The following is a 16943-nucleotide window of genomic DNA, read 5'->3' on the forward strand; positions in this document are numbered from 1 at the left end:
AATTAGCATGTTGCTAAACCTATTCCCTTAATTAAGTGGTGGATAGAATGGAGGAGGCGAAGAGTAACATGAGAGTTCTAAAAGAAGACAGAGTTGTTGACACCAGTGGTTTGCACAACTTACTGGTTGTCAGCAGTGTTTTGTAACCTTTGAAAAAAAAGTTGTGTGTTTGTCCCCTAGATATTCTCACTCATTGAATAATTATGTGACCCAGGAAATCTGTATTACAGAAAATTTGCTCAGATGATTTAACTTTTGGTCGGATAAGTTTAACTTTTGCTATAGAAAACACTCCATGCCTTGTGATTATAGGAAAATGACAGGGGGGAAGTCCAGGCAAACTATCTTTCATTTCTCAGGCCAGTACAAGCTGTTTTTCCTTAGTCAATTGCTTTGTTATCCTGAAGTTTTTTATTCATTGGCAAAATAAGTAACAGTCACTACTAAAATTCATTTTTTCCTATTCAAGGTTATTGTTTGGCCTTAAAAATGTGTGAGTGTAGTGGCAGAATTTCCACCTTTGGTCTTTATAGAGGACATAGTATAGTTTATTTGAAATGATTTCTCAAGTGTCTCGTGGGCCCAGTGATTCTGAAATTATAAGAAAAGGATCAATGTTGGTTATCTTTTAGTGCTAAAACAATAGATACTTCTTTCTACTACTTGTCTCTATATTTCACATCTATATAATGAGTCTATATTACCTTTATAATGGAGATCTATTAATATACATTCTAGGTTTGTTTAGCAAGCAAAAACTAAATACCAGGAAAAGAAATCCAAGAAGTGCTATTAATAGTAAAGAACTAAAGGGGAAAAAAACCACAAACAGAAAACACAAAACAAACACACACAAAAAAACAAAACAAAAACAACTTCACAAAACTTAGAAAAATTCAAGAGGCCACGAGAAGCAAAAGAAGTGCATATAAAATTTAAAATAGGGAAACAGTTTACATAAAAGTTGATGGGGTATTAGGTTTTCAATGTCAATATTTGTGGCTTTTCTTTTAATTTATATCTTCCCTAAGATCTTTGATTGGAATTCTTTTACTATAAAATGGTATTTTTCTCTTAAGTTTTCTAAGCTGAAGTTTATTTAAACTTAGAATATATTGGACTTGTCCAACCCTCAGCCAATGGATAAAATAATGAAACTGTCATATTGGGGGTGACATGTCAGCAGCACTGTCAGAAGGTGGGTGTTCTCAGAGGAAGACACAAATATAAGAAAACTGGGATAAATGAAAATTGCTTACACTTTATTCTTGTAAGAGGACTGAATGGAAAATATTTGTACATAAAGTACATAATCTGTATTTTTACACACGTATCTATATACTTCTTAAATACTTAAGAATTTGCAATAAGAATTTAGCTTTCCTGTTTTGAATTCAAGTTTCAAAATTTATTCTTTAGAAGAAATCAAACCCCAGGAAAAAGGACAGGGCAGAATGGGTTGACAAGAAAGCCAATGTGACATCTGACAGTTTTATTATTTCCTTTGATTTTATAAGAGGGTTTGTCTTGAGAGAAAAGTCATACTGAAAAACTTAAAAATGAATGGGAGAATTTATCTTTGTGAATTCATATACAGGTCTTCAGCAGTCAGACTATTCATACAAAAATTGTTAAGGGCCTAATTTTGACCATTAGGATAAACAGATTATTGAAGTGCTGTGAATAATTGAGACCATGCCTTGATTTATTTTGGAAACAATTACTCTATTAAAAGGAAAAGAGAATCTCAATTAAAAACTGAAGTTGAACCCAATATTATAAAACTTACTTAATTCATTATGTTACCTTCTTAGTTTTTGTCCACGGATTCAAAACTCACATCAAAATTCCCAATATTGACCAAGAAGATATATGAAAGTGAAAGTCACTCAGTCCTGTTCAACTCTTTGTGACTCCAAGGACCATAGTCCATGGAATTCTTTAGTCCAGAATATTGGAGTGGGTAGCCTTTCCCTTCTCCAGGGAATCTTCCCAACCTAGGGATCCAAGCCAGGTCTCCCATATTGCAGGTGAATTCTTTACCAGTTTAGCCAGAAGGGAAGTCCAAGAATACTGGGGTGAGTAGCCTATCCCTTCTCCTGTGGATCTTCCCAACACGGAAATCAAACTGGGGTCTCCTGCATTGCAGGTGGATTCTTTACCAACTGAGCTATCAGGGAAGCCCTTAAGAAGGTATATTGAATTAATTCAAAGAAGAATTTTCTTGAAAACACATCAGACTTTCAGGCTGTGCTTAGATATGTGACCATTTTTGAGGGTAGTACACACAATCTATTTTATAAAAGTCTATGGGCTACTTTGCTGGGTTGCCTACCAAACTGAAATCTTCAGCATTCAAGGGTTAACTTCCCCTATGAAATGTCAGTCCCCTGGTGAAAGTAAGTCCTAAGTGAGTCCTTCAAATTAGGGATAATTTTCACTCAGGGAGTGGAATAAGTTCTACAGAACGAATTCAGACAAAAATTACAGATGGGGACTACAGACTGGGAAAGACTTCTGTAGACCAAGAAAGCAGTGCTTTAATGAACCAGGAAAAAGGATAGTGCTGTTTGTTTGGAGTCCTTATAGGTTTGAAAATGTTAATACTGAAGAATCATTTATTCACACCATGGGATGCTTATCTCATTGACATGAAAGCTGAGAAAGTTTTCATAATCTGAGTAGATTTTCTTTACTACTTTATCTACTTTAACATTGACTTTATAATCTCTTATGACAGCAAAATCTACTTTTATAGTTTTCAAACATCCGATCCACCATGAAATTTTGTCCGTTTTCCATTTCTCCTCCCCACCCCCATCCCCCACCTTTATTATGAATACCTTGAACTGTATAATTAGATTTCTCCTTTGGACTTCCAGAATAACTTTTTGACTGGTTTGCCTATATCTAAACTTTCTTCTTCTTATCTATTCTTCAGGCTACACGTGTTTCTAAAATGCAAATGTAAACACATCAGTCATTTATCTCCACTTACTTGAAATCCTTCAAATGTTTTGCATTATTTTTAGGATTAAAATAAATTTAGGATAAAGATAAATGGCATAGTTCATCAAGGCCCCTTCTCATTTCCTTAATGAGAAGCTTCCTTGCCCAGATATTTTCTACTTCAAGATACTTCAGTGTTTTTCTCTTAACCCAAAATATTCTCAGAGTACCATATAACCTTTCTTTCACAGCAAATCTACCATATCTGCAATTTTAAATTGATTTATATGATTACTTAATTAGTGCCATTCTTCCCCAGTAAGTCATTAGTTCCATAGGCATAGAAATCAAGTCTTTTTTAGTCATTATTGACTCTTCCTTTCCTAGCATATAGCCTAACACTTGGTTGGTACTCAATAAATATTTTCTTGAATATATAAAAGGAGGAATATTGTAAATTCTTTCTTTTTTAACTTTTAAAAGGCGATCTGAGGTGACACTATAATCAGTATCCTAACATATCCATGGAGTAATTATTTTTCAATATTCCAAGGTCAATGTGTTCCTTTTAAATCAAAATAATTAAAAATAGTTAGAGTTGCCCTCTTTCTAAAGTACTTCTAGTTCAGGAAAGTATGAAAACACATATCTTCTTTTGAGATCAAAGCATATAAAAAAATTTTCATGTTTTCTCCTCATCTGACATCACACAGGTAGCATTATAAGACCTTGATGAAACACTATGCAGCCTTGGAAAGAAACACTCCATTTAAAAAAGCTCCATAACTCCATTTTTATTAACAAATAGCAGAGATAAACCTGACCTATTTTAAGAAAGATGTATAGTATAAACGGATGCTATAATGATAAATTATTTTACTTATTTTATTTGTTCATTTTAGCTCATGGAATTTTTAGAGATAATTTCTTTTTTTTGGAAAATCAATGATACAAACCCAAACTTAATCAGTGGTGTGGGAGGGATCACTAATTAAATTTCTAAAATTACCTTCTCTATTACTATTTAGAAATTCTCCTCTGAATTAAGTTAGGTGGCATTATGTAAAAAGAAGCAACCAAAGTGCTAAACCAAAGGCCCAAATTAGCAGCAGGCTTTACTGGTATTTGTAACTTGTAAATTAAAAAATCACAAACATTAATTGCATCTTTGTAGTATATAAATTAATAATATAATGATGACTTCATCTTCATGTTTAATCTTACCAAAATAAAAATCACTTTATGATTAATTCAGTTATCTTAAATTTAGAGCTATTGGGTATTCTCATAAATGAAAATTATTTCCATAAAGTGTCAGTTCAAGGTATAATTATCTTTGGAGCTATATTTTATGTATTTTGCAACTATAAGAAAATATATCCACAAAGTAGCCAACTGTAGCACATGTTTATAATTAACAACTAATAAAGGCCACCATAGAATTTGCAAGTTCACAATTTTCTTTATGCTAAACTTCTTTCTTTTGGTGATTAGTATCAATTTTTGTGATTTGGGAGCAACTGAGTTCAAGATCAGGGTGCCAGTATGGTTGGGTTTTGTGAGGACAATTCTTGACTTGAAGATGCCTGCCTTCTAGCTAAATGTGTGCTCAAGTGGCTTTTCATTGATACAAATACATGGAGAGAGAGTAATCTCTCCTCTTTCTCTTCCTCATACCACCAGTCCTATCAAATTAAGTATCCACGCATTTGACTTAATTTAACCTTCAATAAAAACTCTATCTCCAAATAAAAAGATTTATAAAGACGTACAAGGCCTTCTAGAACTAACACCAAAAAAGATGTTCTTGTCATCATAGGGTACTGGAATGCAAAAGTAGCAAGTTAAGAAATATCTGGAGTAACAGGAAAGTTTGACCTTGGAGTACAAAATGAAGCAGGGCAAAGGCTAACAGAGTTTTGCCAAGAGAATGCACTGGTCATAGGAAACAAACTGTTCCAGCAACATAACAGACAACTCATACATGGACATCACCAGATGGTCAGTACTGAAATCAGATTGATTACATTCTTTGCAGCCGAAGATGGAGACGCTCTATACAGTCAGCAAAAACAAGACTGGGAGCTGACTGTGGTTCAGATCATGAACTCCTTATTGCCAAATTCAGACTTAAATTGAACAAAGTAGGGAAAACCACTAGGCAATTCAGGAATGACCCAAATCAAATCCCTTCAATTATACAGTAGAAGTGACAAATTCAGGGGATTAGATCTGATAGACAGAGTGCCTGAAGAACTATGGAAGGAGATTTGTACATTGTGTAGGAGGTGGCGATCAAGACCATCCCCCTGAAAAAGAAATGCAAAAAGGCAAAATAGTTATCTGAGGAGGGCTTACAAATAGTTAAGAAAAGAAGAGAAGCAAAAGGCAAAAGAGAAAAGGAAAGATATACCCATCTGAATGCAGAGTTCCAGAGAATAGCAAGGAGAGATAAGAAAGTGTTCCTAAGTGAACAATGCAAAGAAATACAGGAAAACAATAGAATGGGAAAGACTAGAGATCTCTTCAAGAAAATGAGAGATACCAAGAGAATATTTCATGCAAAGATGGGCACAATAAAGGACAGAAACGGTATGGACCTAACAGAAGCAGAAGATATTAAAAGGTGGCAAGAATACACAGAAGAGCTATACAAAAAAAAAAAAAAAAATCTTAATGACGCAGATAACCACAGTGGTGTGATCACTCACCTAGAACTAGACACCCTGGATGGGAAGTCAAGTGGGCATTAGGAAGCATCACTGTGAACAAAGTTAGTGGAGGTGATGGAATTCTAGCTGAGCTATTTCAAATCCTAAACAATGATGCTGTTAAGGTGCTGCATTCAATATGCCAGCAAATTTGGAAAACTCAGCAGTAGCCACAGGACTGGAAAAGGTCAGTATTCATCTCATTCCCAAAGAAGGGCAATACCAAAGAATGTTCCGTCTACTACACAGTTGCATTCACTTCACATGCTAGCAAAGTAATGCTAAAATTCTCCAAGCTAGGCTTCAACAGTACATGAAGTGAGAACTCCCAGATGTTCAAGCTGGAGAAACAGCTTGAAAAGGCAGAGGAACCAGAGATCAAATTACCAGCATCTATTAGATCATTAAAAAAAAGCCAGAGAATTCCGGAAAAACATCTACCTCTGCTTCATTGACTATGCTAAAGCCTTTGACTGTGTATATCATAAAAAACTATGGAAAATTCTTAAAAGGGATGGAAATACTAAACCATCTTACCTGCTTCCTGTGAAATCTGTAGGCAAGTCAAGAAGGAACAGTTAGAACCAGACATGGAACAACAGACTGGTTCAAAACTGGGAAAGGAATATGTCAGGACTATATATTGTCATCCTGCTTATTTAACTTATATGCTGAGTACATCATGAGAAATGCCAGGCTTGATGAAGCACAAGCTGGAATCAAGATTCCTGGGAGAAATATCAATAACCTCAGATATGCAGATGACACCACCCTTATGGCAGAAAGTAAAAAGGCACGTGATGAATGTGAAAGAGGACAGTGAAAAGGCTGGCTTAAAGCTCAACATTCAGAAAACTAAGATCATGGCATCCAGTCCCATCACTTCATGGCAAACAGATGGGGAAATAATGGAAACAGTGAGAGACTTTATTTTCTTGGGCTCCAAAATCACTGCAGATGGTGACTGCAGCCATGAAATTAAAAGATGCCCCTTGGAAGAAAAGTTAACCTAAACATCGTATTCAAAAGCAGAGACAGTACTTTGCCAACAAAGGTCTGTGTAGTCAAAGCTATGGGTTTTCCAGTAGTCATGTATGAATGTGAACGTTGGACTATGAAGAAGGCTGAGTGCCAAAGAATTGAGGCTTTGTAAGTGTGTTGGAGAATTGGTGTTGAGTGTTCCTTGGACTGCAAGGAGATAAAATCAATCAATCCTAACGGAAATCAACCCTGAATATTCATTGGAAGGACCGATGCTGACGCTGAAGCTCCAATACTTTGGCCACTGATGCAAAGAATTGACTCACTGGAAAAGACCCTGATGCTGGGAAAGATTGAAGGCAGGAGGGAAAAGGGACCACAGGGGATGAGATGGCTGAGTGGTATCACCGACTCAGTGGACATGAGTTTGAACAAGCTCCGGGAGATGGTGAAGGACAGAGAAGTCTAGGTGCTGCAGGCCATGGGGTTGCAAAGAGAGTCAGACATGACTGAGCAACTGAACAACAACATCTCCAAATATGAGGTTGGATGTTAAGGTGTCAACATATGAATTCTAGTGTTACACAATTCAGTCCATAGGATATAACTGTAAACTTGTAACCAGTCTATTACTTCCAAGTTCCCATGATAAGATTTCCTGCCATAGTTAATGGGCTGCTTGCTTGGAGCAATACTCTACAAAGGAAGGATTTTTAAAGACCATAATATACATTTTTCTGAAATCAGCTGAGAGGAATTTGGCCAGTAGTTTCAGTATGAGGCACTCAGTCATTTTTCGCCATCTTTACAGGTTAACACAATTGGAGAAGATATGATTCACACAGGACAAGTTTCCTGTCTTGCTGTGTTCCTATAAAGATCTGACTCAAGTGTGAGGATCCAATTTAAAACCAGCCTCTTGCCTGGATCAAGATTGAAGAGGGGGTGGAAGTGGTGGCCGTGTTTAAGCTTTCTTAAATATAAATTACTTTTATGGAACAAATTGTACCTTCTTTGAATATAGCTAAGTGGAAGTCTTATTTCGATTGAAGCTTAAAACACAGGTGTCAATTGATAAAGTAATGAAGCCCCAGAATAGGAAGAAGCTTGTAGTATGTGAATATATGTGGCTGTACTCTGTTGGTTTCTTCTATAGAACTGTAACCAATATTTTCCACTATGTCACTTGGCCACATTTGAAAGCCAAAAGGGATTTGTGTAGTGATAATACTTGATTGAAAAATACAAACTTAGAATCCTCAAAAAAGTAGGTTATTTAAAGCTATCTGAAGAAAAGATGTATACTCAGTCTGTGAGCTTATATATTTCCAGTTTATTCTTATAATTTTTATATCATAACTCAGGAAAAACTCAGGACAACCTACCACAGTATCCTGTTGGTTCCTCTAACCCAACCCAAACCATAAGGTATTGTTGTTGTTGTTTTAGTCACTGAGTTGTATCTGGCTCTTTTGAACCCTATGGACTGTAGCGCACCTGGCTCCTCTGTCCATGTGATTTCCCAGGGGAGACCACTGGAAAGGGTTAGCCATTTCTTTCTCAAGGAAATCTTCCTGGCCCAGGGATCAAACCCACATGTCCTGCACAGGCAGGTGGATTCTTTACCACTGAGCCACCTGGAAAGCCCAAACCATAAGGTATATATTCATGAAAATCTTTTAGTTAATGCTCTGTGGACTGTCTGCTCCAGAATGATTTTACTTAAACGCTAAAGTCAATTGTTCTGTTTAGACATAGTCTTGATTCTGTATTCTTGATGCAGCTCTGGACTAATCTACTAGAGATACTAAGTGTTCACTTCCTCCACACCCCTTCTTGAGAAAACTCCCTGTCCACAACCCTAGATTCCAGTTAGATTATCTCTTCTAGTTACAGAGAGAATGTGAATTAGTTAACTGGCGAGCTGGTGGTCTACTCATGATTGACCATATTCAAAGATGCAGAAAAAAACCACTTTCAGAGAGATCGACTAGAGGAAAAATAGAAAATCAGCAGCAAGAAACAGAAAGAGAAGACAATTCTGAGCAAGAGAAAGGAATACATTTCCACCAGTGAATCTGTAGCTCTCTCACTCATCCTCTCTGATGTCTACTCTTTTCATTTTCCAGTTATAAATGAATGTGTATTTCATGATTACATCTGTTTTTAAAGGACATCTGTTATTAACTTTATTTTTGATTTTTTCTCTTTGCCACCAAACATATCTAACTTAGAGAGCTACCAAGAGCAGGACTCTACATTTTGCCCTCTAGATGCTTTATTTCTTCTTCTTATGGAGTACAGCTTTGTGTATAATTCGAGACTGAAGTTTAACAAGGCTGATACAGTGATTCTGTCCTTCAGTATCAGGAGACCTGGTTAGTAGGAGAGCTCTTCTTACTCCTGATCTTGTCATTGAGGATTCTGGCTCTGGTCTTCCTCCAAAAGGAAAGCCAAGTCATGGTACAGAGGCCCATCTTAGGTGTTTGATACTGGGTCATTCATTTTTGTCTTTTTTCAACCACAGAGTCATTTGCCTTGTGAGAACTGAGAACCACACTTAACAGAAATAGATATGAACTCTTAAACATAGCTGAAAAGCTATTCTTATTACTTCTCAAGTTCTAAATAACATGCCACATTCATATCTGAATCATTGAGACTTCTACCGTAATCATATTTCATATTTTTTATTTATGCCAATTAGCAGCAATGATATTAACCCTACTATATTATTAGTCTTTTAGGCACATCATTTCCCATACTAGAATTGCTACACTTTGCTTTATTTATGTGTGTAATCCAGCTTTAGATCACTGCATGCTCTTTTTAATCTTCAAAGATGCTTCTTATTCCCCAAACATCTATTATCCCCTCTGCTTACTCACTGTTTTGGCTGTCAGGCAATAGAATACTGATGAAAGAAAATGCACAAGAGTGTGACAATTATAGATTCATTCTATGGAGTTTCATCAGGATCATGCCTGTCATCACATCACACCTTTTATTCACCTATCAAATGTCACAAAACTATTCTCTCACTTATTATTCTTTTTTCCTGGAAACATTCACCCATATTCCATTTTCTCCTCCTCATTTGTAGTGAAAATATTGCTTCTTATGTTTCAAACTTAATATTCCTGCAAACTTTGTCATATTCCTTCATCATCAATTTAGTATCTTCTCATGAATTCATATGGGGTCTTCAGAGAAGAGTCCACTGGATTGTTAATTCCTTGAGGGCAACCCTCATGATTTATTCACCCTTATATTTTTGATGCCCAACTAATTTTCTTTATTATAAAGATGGCTTCCAAACACACTCAACAATATCTGCTATTAAAACAACAAACACCTCCCTTGACGTTATTACTTCTTCTGAAGGTGTTAGTGCTCAGCCGTGTCTGACTCTTTGTGAGCCCATGGACTGTAGCCTGCCAGGTTCCTCTGTCCATGGGATTCTCCAGGAAAGGATACTGGAGTGGGTTGCCATGTCCTCATCCAGGGGATCTTCCCAACCCAGGGATCAAACTCAGGTCTCCCTCATTGTAGGCCAAGATTCTTTACCATCTCACCCACCAGGAAGCCCAAGAACACTGGAGTGAATAGCCTATCCTTTCTCCAGGGGATCTTCCTGTCCCAGGAATTGAACCTGGGTCCCCTGCATTGCAGGCAGATTCTTTACTGTCTGAGTGACTATAGCTACTTTTTAATCTTTGCATTTGTTATCGAAATCTTAAGTTTTTTCCATTGCTTCCACTTCCAATCTGACTCATTTTAACTATGAGAGGTAGGATTCTGCTTTCTTCCAACCCTATGAACTCTTGAGAATACTATCGAAAGATTACAAGTGACCTTTATGTCCCTAAAGCCAATAACTGTACCTTTGCTCTTATGTTCCTTCAATGCACTTAAATGTTTGATATTTGAGAACATATTCTTCTTGAATCTTTCCTCTGCCTGAGCCTTTGCTGTTCTTACAGATATTCACAGTTTCATTTCTCATCACTATGTAGATAATTCCCAAATGCCATCTTTAGCCTGCCTTACCTGTGTGTCTTCTTCCTGAGTTTATTCTCAGCTAGCAATAGTATGGGTTGGATTGAACTGTGGATAACATGTAAATTCACTGCATACTAAATGAATTCAGAATTTTGCTCCCCTAACTGCTCTCACTTTCTAGATAAAATTGTATGCAGTATCTCTCTCATATGTCTAGGTCCCTGAACTTAAATCATAGCATTGTCCTTCATTCTTCTCTCTTTGTCATACACAGAATCCAGTATGTCACTTTGCCTTTTGATTCTTCTTTTGAAAAATCTCTGGGTTTCTTCATTTCCCCTCTCATTATTCACAAAAGCCCAGGCTTTCAACACCCCAGCCTTGACACTATCGCAAGATTTTCTGGTCTTTTCCATTGTTTTTCTATCATGGGACCATCACTGTGGCACTGATATTAAGAGAAACTTTAAACCTGTCACTCCATACTTGACTTGCCTACAACATCGAGTTCATATTTTCTGGGTTGGGTTTAGTATTCTGATGAGCTTACCTCACTTTATCTTGCTAATACTTTCTCTTTAAACACTACCTTCTAACCTCTGCCCCAGATAAATCTGTGTTCTCACATTTTCTATCTGAACTTTTCAAACATATGCCAAGCTCTTCCTTATTTCTAGATTTTACTTATTCATCTTCCCCAATGTAATCCTGAATTTCCTGTGCTCCAGTACATATCTCATTAAATTTCAATTTCCTGTTTACTCATCAGTCTTACCAGACTTGTAGTGCATAAGGATTTTGTTATTATGTTTCCTGCTTATACTCAGTGCTTAGCACTGTGTCTGTCATTTAGCTAGTGCTCGGTGTATACTGAAAAATAAATATCCTAGCTCTGAATCATCTACAGGATCTAGTCAACTGAGGGCCACATACTATGCCCACCATTCATCTTGGCTGTTTAATTAATGTACAGACTTTTCTTCTTTGTCATAAGTGAATGAAATCTATTATTGGTACTACTTCATTAGGTAGATTTATACTAAGCACACTCATATTTATATTTGGTTTTTACTTCTTTTCAAAATGTCTTTAATATCATGTCTAAATAGCTAAATTGCCAAAAATAACTTCAGTAATACCTAATGTATTAAGCATTTACCTTCAATGATTTTATATGAAATAGATGTATTATGCTGACTATAAGAGGGAAAACATTACTTACCCACTTAATACTCCTTCCTTGACCTTATTAAAAGTGAGTGGCAAAGAAATTTCACAATTTATCCCATCTACATTATATATAATTTCATGCTGGTTGATGTAACTCACTGTTCTGTACCTATGTAGTTAATGTATGATATTTGCTTAGAAACAAGTGGGGCTTTTGTTCAGTATATTCAGACTAAACAAGGTTTATTCTAGTATTTATTAATGTTAATATTATTATTATTCAGACTCTGAAGATTCTCAAGGTAAGTTATTAGGCTTCACTGTATTATTGAGGTAAATAATTTGTGAATAAATTTGTGAATAAATTGTGAAGAAGGCTGAGTGCCAAAGTATTGATGCTTTTGCTGTGGTGTCGGAGAAGACTCTTGAGAGTTCCTTGGACTGCAAGGAGCTCAAACCAGTCAATCCTAAAGGAAATCAGTCCATTGTAAGGACTGATACTGAAGCTGAAGCTCCAGTACTTTGGCCACCTGATGTGAAGAACTGACTCATTGGAAAAGGCCCTGATGCTGGGAAATATTGAAGGCAGGAGGAAAAGGGATGACAGAGGATGAGATGGTTGGATGGCATCACTGACTCAATGGGCATGAGTTTGAGCAAGCTCAAGGAGTTGGTGATGGATAGGGAAGCCTAGTGTGCTGAAGTCCATGGGGTCACAAAGAGTCAGACACGATTGAGTGACTGAACTGAACTGAAATAATTTACATCCCTTAAATATATTTCATACAATTTACAGAAGTTAAATTAAGTATGGGAAGACAACCCAGCACTTCTGTAGTGATATCATAGTGCAGAGAACTTTTGCTCAGACATTCATACAATTCATGAACATAATAGGATAAAAGCAGTGAAAAATTATGAGTATCTTTGATTTAATAATGTACAGATTTTAAAATATATTTTTTGGTTTGCTCTGTATAATTGCAAATTACTAAAGACATTCAGCACACATTTTAGACAAATGACTACATTCTTTATAGCACAGAATCTCTAACATTAAGCTATGTTGTAAAAGTTACATAGTTCTTGATAAAGCAAGAGGCAACAGATTCTTTAAGAATCTTTAAGCATAAAGATTGTGCTTAAAGACTCTTCAGTTCAGTTCAATTCAGTTCAGTTGCTCAGTCGTGTCCGACTCTTTGTGACCCCATGAATCGCAGCACGCCAGGCCTCCCTGTCCATCACCAACTCCCGGAGTTCATTCAGACTCATGTCCATAGAGTCAGTGATGCCATCCATCCATCTCATCCTCTGTCGTCCCCTTCTCCTCCTGCCCCCAATCCCTCCCAGCATCAGAGTCTTTTCCAAAGAGTCAGCTCTTCGCATGAGGTGGCCGAAGTACTGGAGTTTCAACTTCAGCCTCATTCCTTCCAAAGAAATCCCAGGGCTGATCTCCTTCAGAATGGACTGGTTGGATTTCCTTGCAGTCCAAGGGATTCTCAAGAGTCTTCTCCAACACCACAGTTCAAAAGCATCAATTCTTCAGCATTCAGCTGTCTTCACAGTCCAACTCTCACATCCATACACGACCACTGGAAAAACCATAGCCTTGACTAGACAGGTCTTTGTTGGCAAAGTAATGTCTCTGCTTAAAAAAACAAAGACTCTTAAAATTGACTTAACCTTTGGTTTCATTGGTTTTGGGGGTGCTTGACAAGTTTTCTTTTAAGGAATTCTCTAAACATAAGTACTTTCATAGATAGAGATGTGTAGTAATGTGACTTATGCATCACCATAGGTTAAAATACAAAAGAAGTAATGCTTCATGGCATTCTGAATGGGAAACCTGTGCTAAGTCTCTTTTCTGCTGGAGGCCTTCCCCCTCTGTCACCTGCCACCCACTTCTGACCTATGAATCACTATTCCAACTTCATTTAAAGTCTTCACTAAATTACTTTGAATCCTAAGCCTCTGTACTAAGAAAAAAAAAAAAAACTGTATTGGATTTTATACCTTTAAAATGAAGAATTGTAGTGGAGACTACAGAACCTTTGACTTGCTTGTGTATATATTTGTGTGTGTGAAAGCCTATGTGTGTGGGTATACATATGTATGCAACTGAATTGACATCCACCTCTATTTTCCGTAAGTCTATGATAGCATGTAGTATTCTTTGAGAAGGAATAACAACCCAAATAATGATTAACATTTATGGAGTGTTTATTATGTGCACAGCACTATGCTAAGTGCTTTGTCACACATTTTCACTAATGAAATCTCTTCCATTCGGTGGTAAGTTGAGTATAGTAGCCTGTGTGTATCTTGCTTATTGCTAGATAATGTTTACTAAGTAGTGGATATTCAATAAACATTAACTGAGTGAAGGAATGATATTCTTTATTTTTAAGGTATTATGCAAATGAAAAAATGAGACTGAGAGAGACTGAGAACTCCAAATTCACTCTTAGTCCAAAGCCCATGGGTTTAATTACTTTATAATTAGATAGGAAGATTCACCAGAGGCAAACATTTTTGGACAGAATTTCCAATTTAATTGATTAATTCCTTTGTGGAAAAAATTCTATTACTAACACATAATTCTTTATGTCTCATGAAACAGTAGCCTACTAAAAACTTTTCCTTAAGTAAAAGTGTCTACAATGCTTTACACAGTTTCAGATTATTAATAAATGGTTTCTGGGTAATTTAAAAATATGTTTATGTTGCTTTAAGCTATTTTCGTTGTATATATATGGAACTCATAAACTAGATATATTTAATAAGTAAGTTTGTATCAGTCAGTTCAGTTCAATTGCTCAGTTGTGTCTGACTCTTTGCGACCGCATGGACTGCAGCATGCCAGGCTTCCCTGTCTATCCCCAACTCCCGGAGTTTGCCCAAACTGAGTTTTAGAATTATTTATTTAATTTTGGAATTATCTCTTGGGTTAAGCTATCAGGAAAATTTTTACTCTTGTCTTGATATAAGTGAATAGAAGGTAGATGCCTATGAGCTATTTGCATTTGGCTCTTTAAAAACTGAAGAAAAAATTTCCCAACAAGTCAGGCTTTTTTTTTTTTTTTTTTTTTCTGGAGTTCTCTGGGAAATCATGCCTTCTAAAATCGATACTGTGTTACCCACCTGTCTTCATACAGTCTTCATTTCTAGTCTTGATCACTCTGAATGTTCACATGTTCCTAATATCACTTGTTGAATTCTAATTTAACAGTAGCCTACATCAGCATGGCTAAGAAGTAAAATGTTCTCCAATGTATACAATGCATTTAGAACCAAGATATTTTATATGGTTTATTGTCATTTCCTTTCCATTGTACTAGCTGATAAGAGTATATTTAGTGAGCAAATTAAGGATTAGTTACCAAATGTCTCATATACATGTGTCAAGCATTAAGCTAGGGAATGGGGATTCTAGGATGAATGAGACCAGTATCTCCCTTAATTTCAGTCTGATTTCATAATGTAATGGGGGAAATACAATAAACTTAACTGAAGAATATAGAAATATAAATTGCATGATAGAGGAAATTTGAGGTATTCTCAAAACACTTAAGAAGGGCATATGATCCATGGTGAGACAATGAAAGAATGCTTCCAAGAGGAAGTGTCATTTAAGCAGAAAAATGGAAGATGAATAGGAGCTTATCATTTCTAAGGACATGAGAAGAGTGTATAAGCAGTAAGATGAGAATGGCAGAGCACTAACAGTAACATAACCTATTGTGGGTTAGATAGGAGTCTAATTCCCATTTCAAAAGATATGAGCTCAAAACCAGGACTTGTGGCTTTCTAGAAAATAGGTCAATTCTCTAAATAATTTAAGAAATGTCTATTTTGTTATTATAAAAGTAATAAATGATCATTTTTTAAAAATCTGGAAAATACTGAAAATTGAAAAAAAAATTGAATGTGAATCACCTAGATTTAGGCCATGGATCACCTAGATTTAGGCCATACAGAGTTCTGGGATATTAAATCTTGTCAAGTTTACTACCAGGAATTTAATTTCTTCATGTTTCCCTGGACCCAGGGACTCGGGACTTGCCATATGACCAGTTTTAGGCAATGAAAAATATGATGCAAACAGAATGATGAAACATGCCTTTGGGGCTTGCTATCTGCCCACTCCAGCTCCATGAGAGAGCTCTGGGGAAGAGCAGCCCAAGCTAGCCTGCTGGGTGATGGAGCAGAGAGGACTTGTCTCAGCTAAGACCTCCTACACCTACCAGACTTCCAACTTGTGAGTGAGGCCATCCAGAATCATCCAACACTAGTCAAAATGTCCCAGACCATAGGAATATCAAGCCAGCTTACTATCATGAGAAAAAATAAATGTTTGTTCCTTTACACCTTAAGTTTTGAGGTGATTTGTTAATAAAACAAAAGTTAACTGATAGGATAGCTGTTAAATGAATTAGCAAATAAGAGATATTTTGCCCATACTTAGAAAACTTGGGTTTGATCTCAACTCTACTCTGCCCTGACTATATGACCGTGGGGAGAAAATGGCAGCCCACTCCAGTATTCTTGCCTAGTAAATCCCATGGATAGAGGAGTCTTGTAGGCTACAGTCCATGGGGTCGCAAAGAGTCAGACACGACTGAGATTCTTCAGTTCAGTTCAGTTCCGTCGCTCAGTCGTGTCCGACTCTTTGCGACCCCATGAATCGCAGCATGCCAGCCCTCCCTGTCCATCACCAACTCCCGGAGTTCACTCAGACTCACACCCATCGAGTCAGTGATGCCATCCACCCATCTGATCCTCTGTCGTCCCCTTCTCCTCTTGCCCCCAAAGCCCCTCAGCATCAGAGTCTTTTCCAATGAGTCATTCTTTGCAAGAGGTGGCCAAAGTACTGGAGTTTCAGCTTTAGCATCATTCCTTCCAAAGAAATCCTAGGGCTGATCTCCTTCAGAATGGACTGGTTGGATCTCCTTGCAGTCCAAGGGACTCTCAAGAGTCTTCTCCAACACCACAGTTCAAAAGCATCAATTCTTCGGCACTCAGCCTTCTTCACAGTCCAATTCTCACATCCATACATGACCACAGGAAAAACCATAGCCTTGACTAGACGGACCTTTGTTGACAAAGTAATGTCTCTGCTTTTGAATATGC

At 36.8% G+C, this 16943-nt stretch overlaps 1 long non-coding RNA gene across 2 annotated transcripts in view; it reads right to left on the bottom strand.

Annotated features, from left to right (window-relative positions):
- Positions 1-422: 422 nt before the first annotated feature.
- LOC133261394 (uncharacterized) overlaps positions 423-16943 on the bottom strand; it is a 40067-nt gene continuing 23546 nt past the window's right edge. Inside the window, exon 3 of one of the 2 annotated variants that reach the window (XR_009741048.1) lies at positions 423-591. This is a non-coding gene — a long non-coding RNA (uncharacterized LOC133261394). Of the gene's footprint in view, positions 592-2824; positions 2955-16943 lie in introns of those variants that run through there. The other variant, XR_009741047.1, reaches the window with a different exon arrangement.

This window comes from Bos javanicus, chromosome 15 (genome assembly GCF_032452875.1).
Source record: "Bos javanicus breed banteng chromosome 15, ARS-OSU_banteng_1.0, whole genome shotgun sequence".
NCBI lineage: Eukaryota > Metazoa > Chordata > Mammalia > Artiodactyla > Bovidae > Bos > Bos javanicus.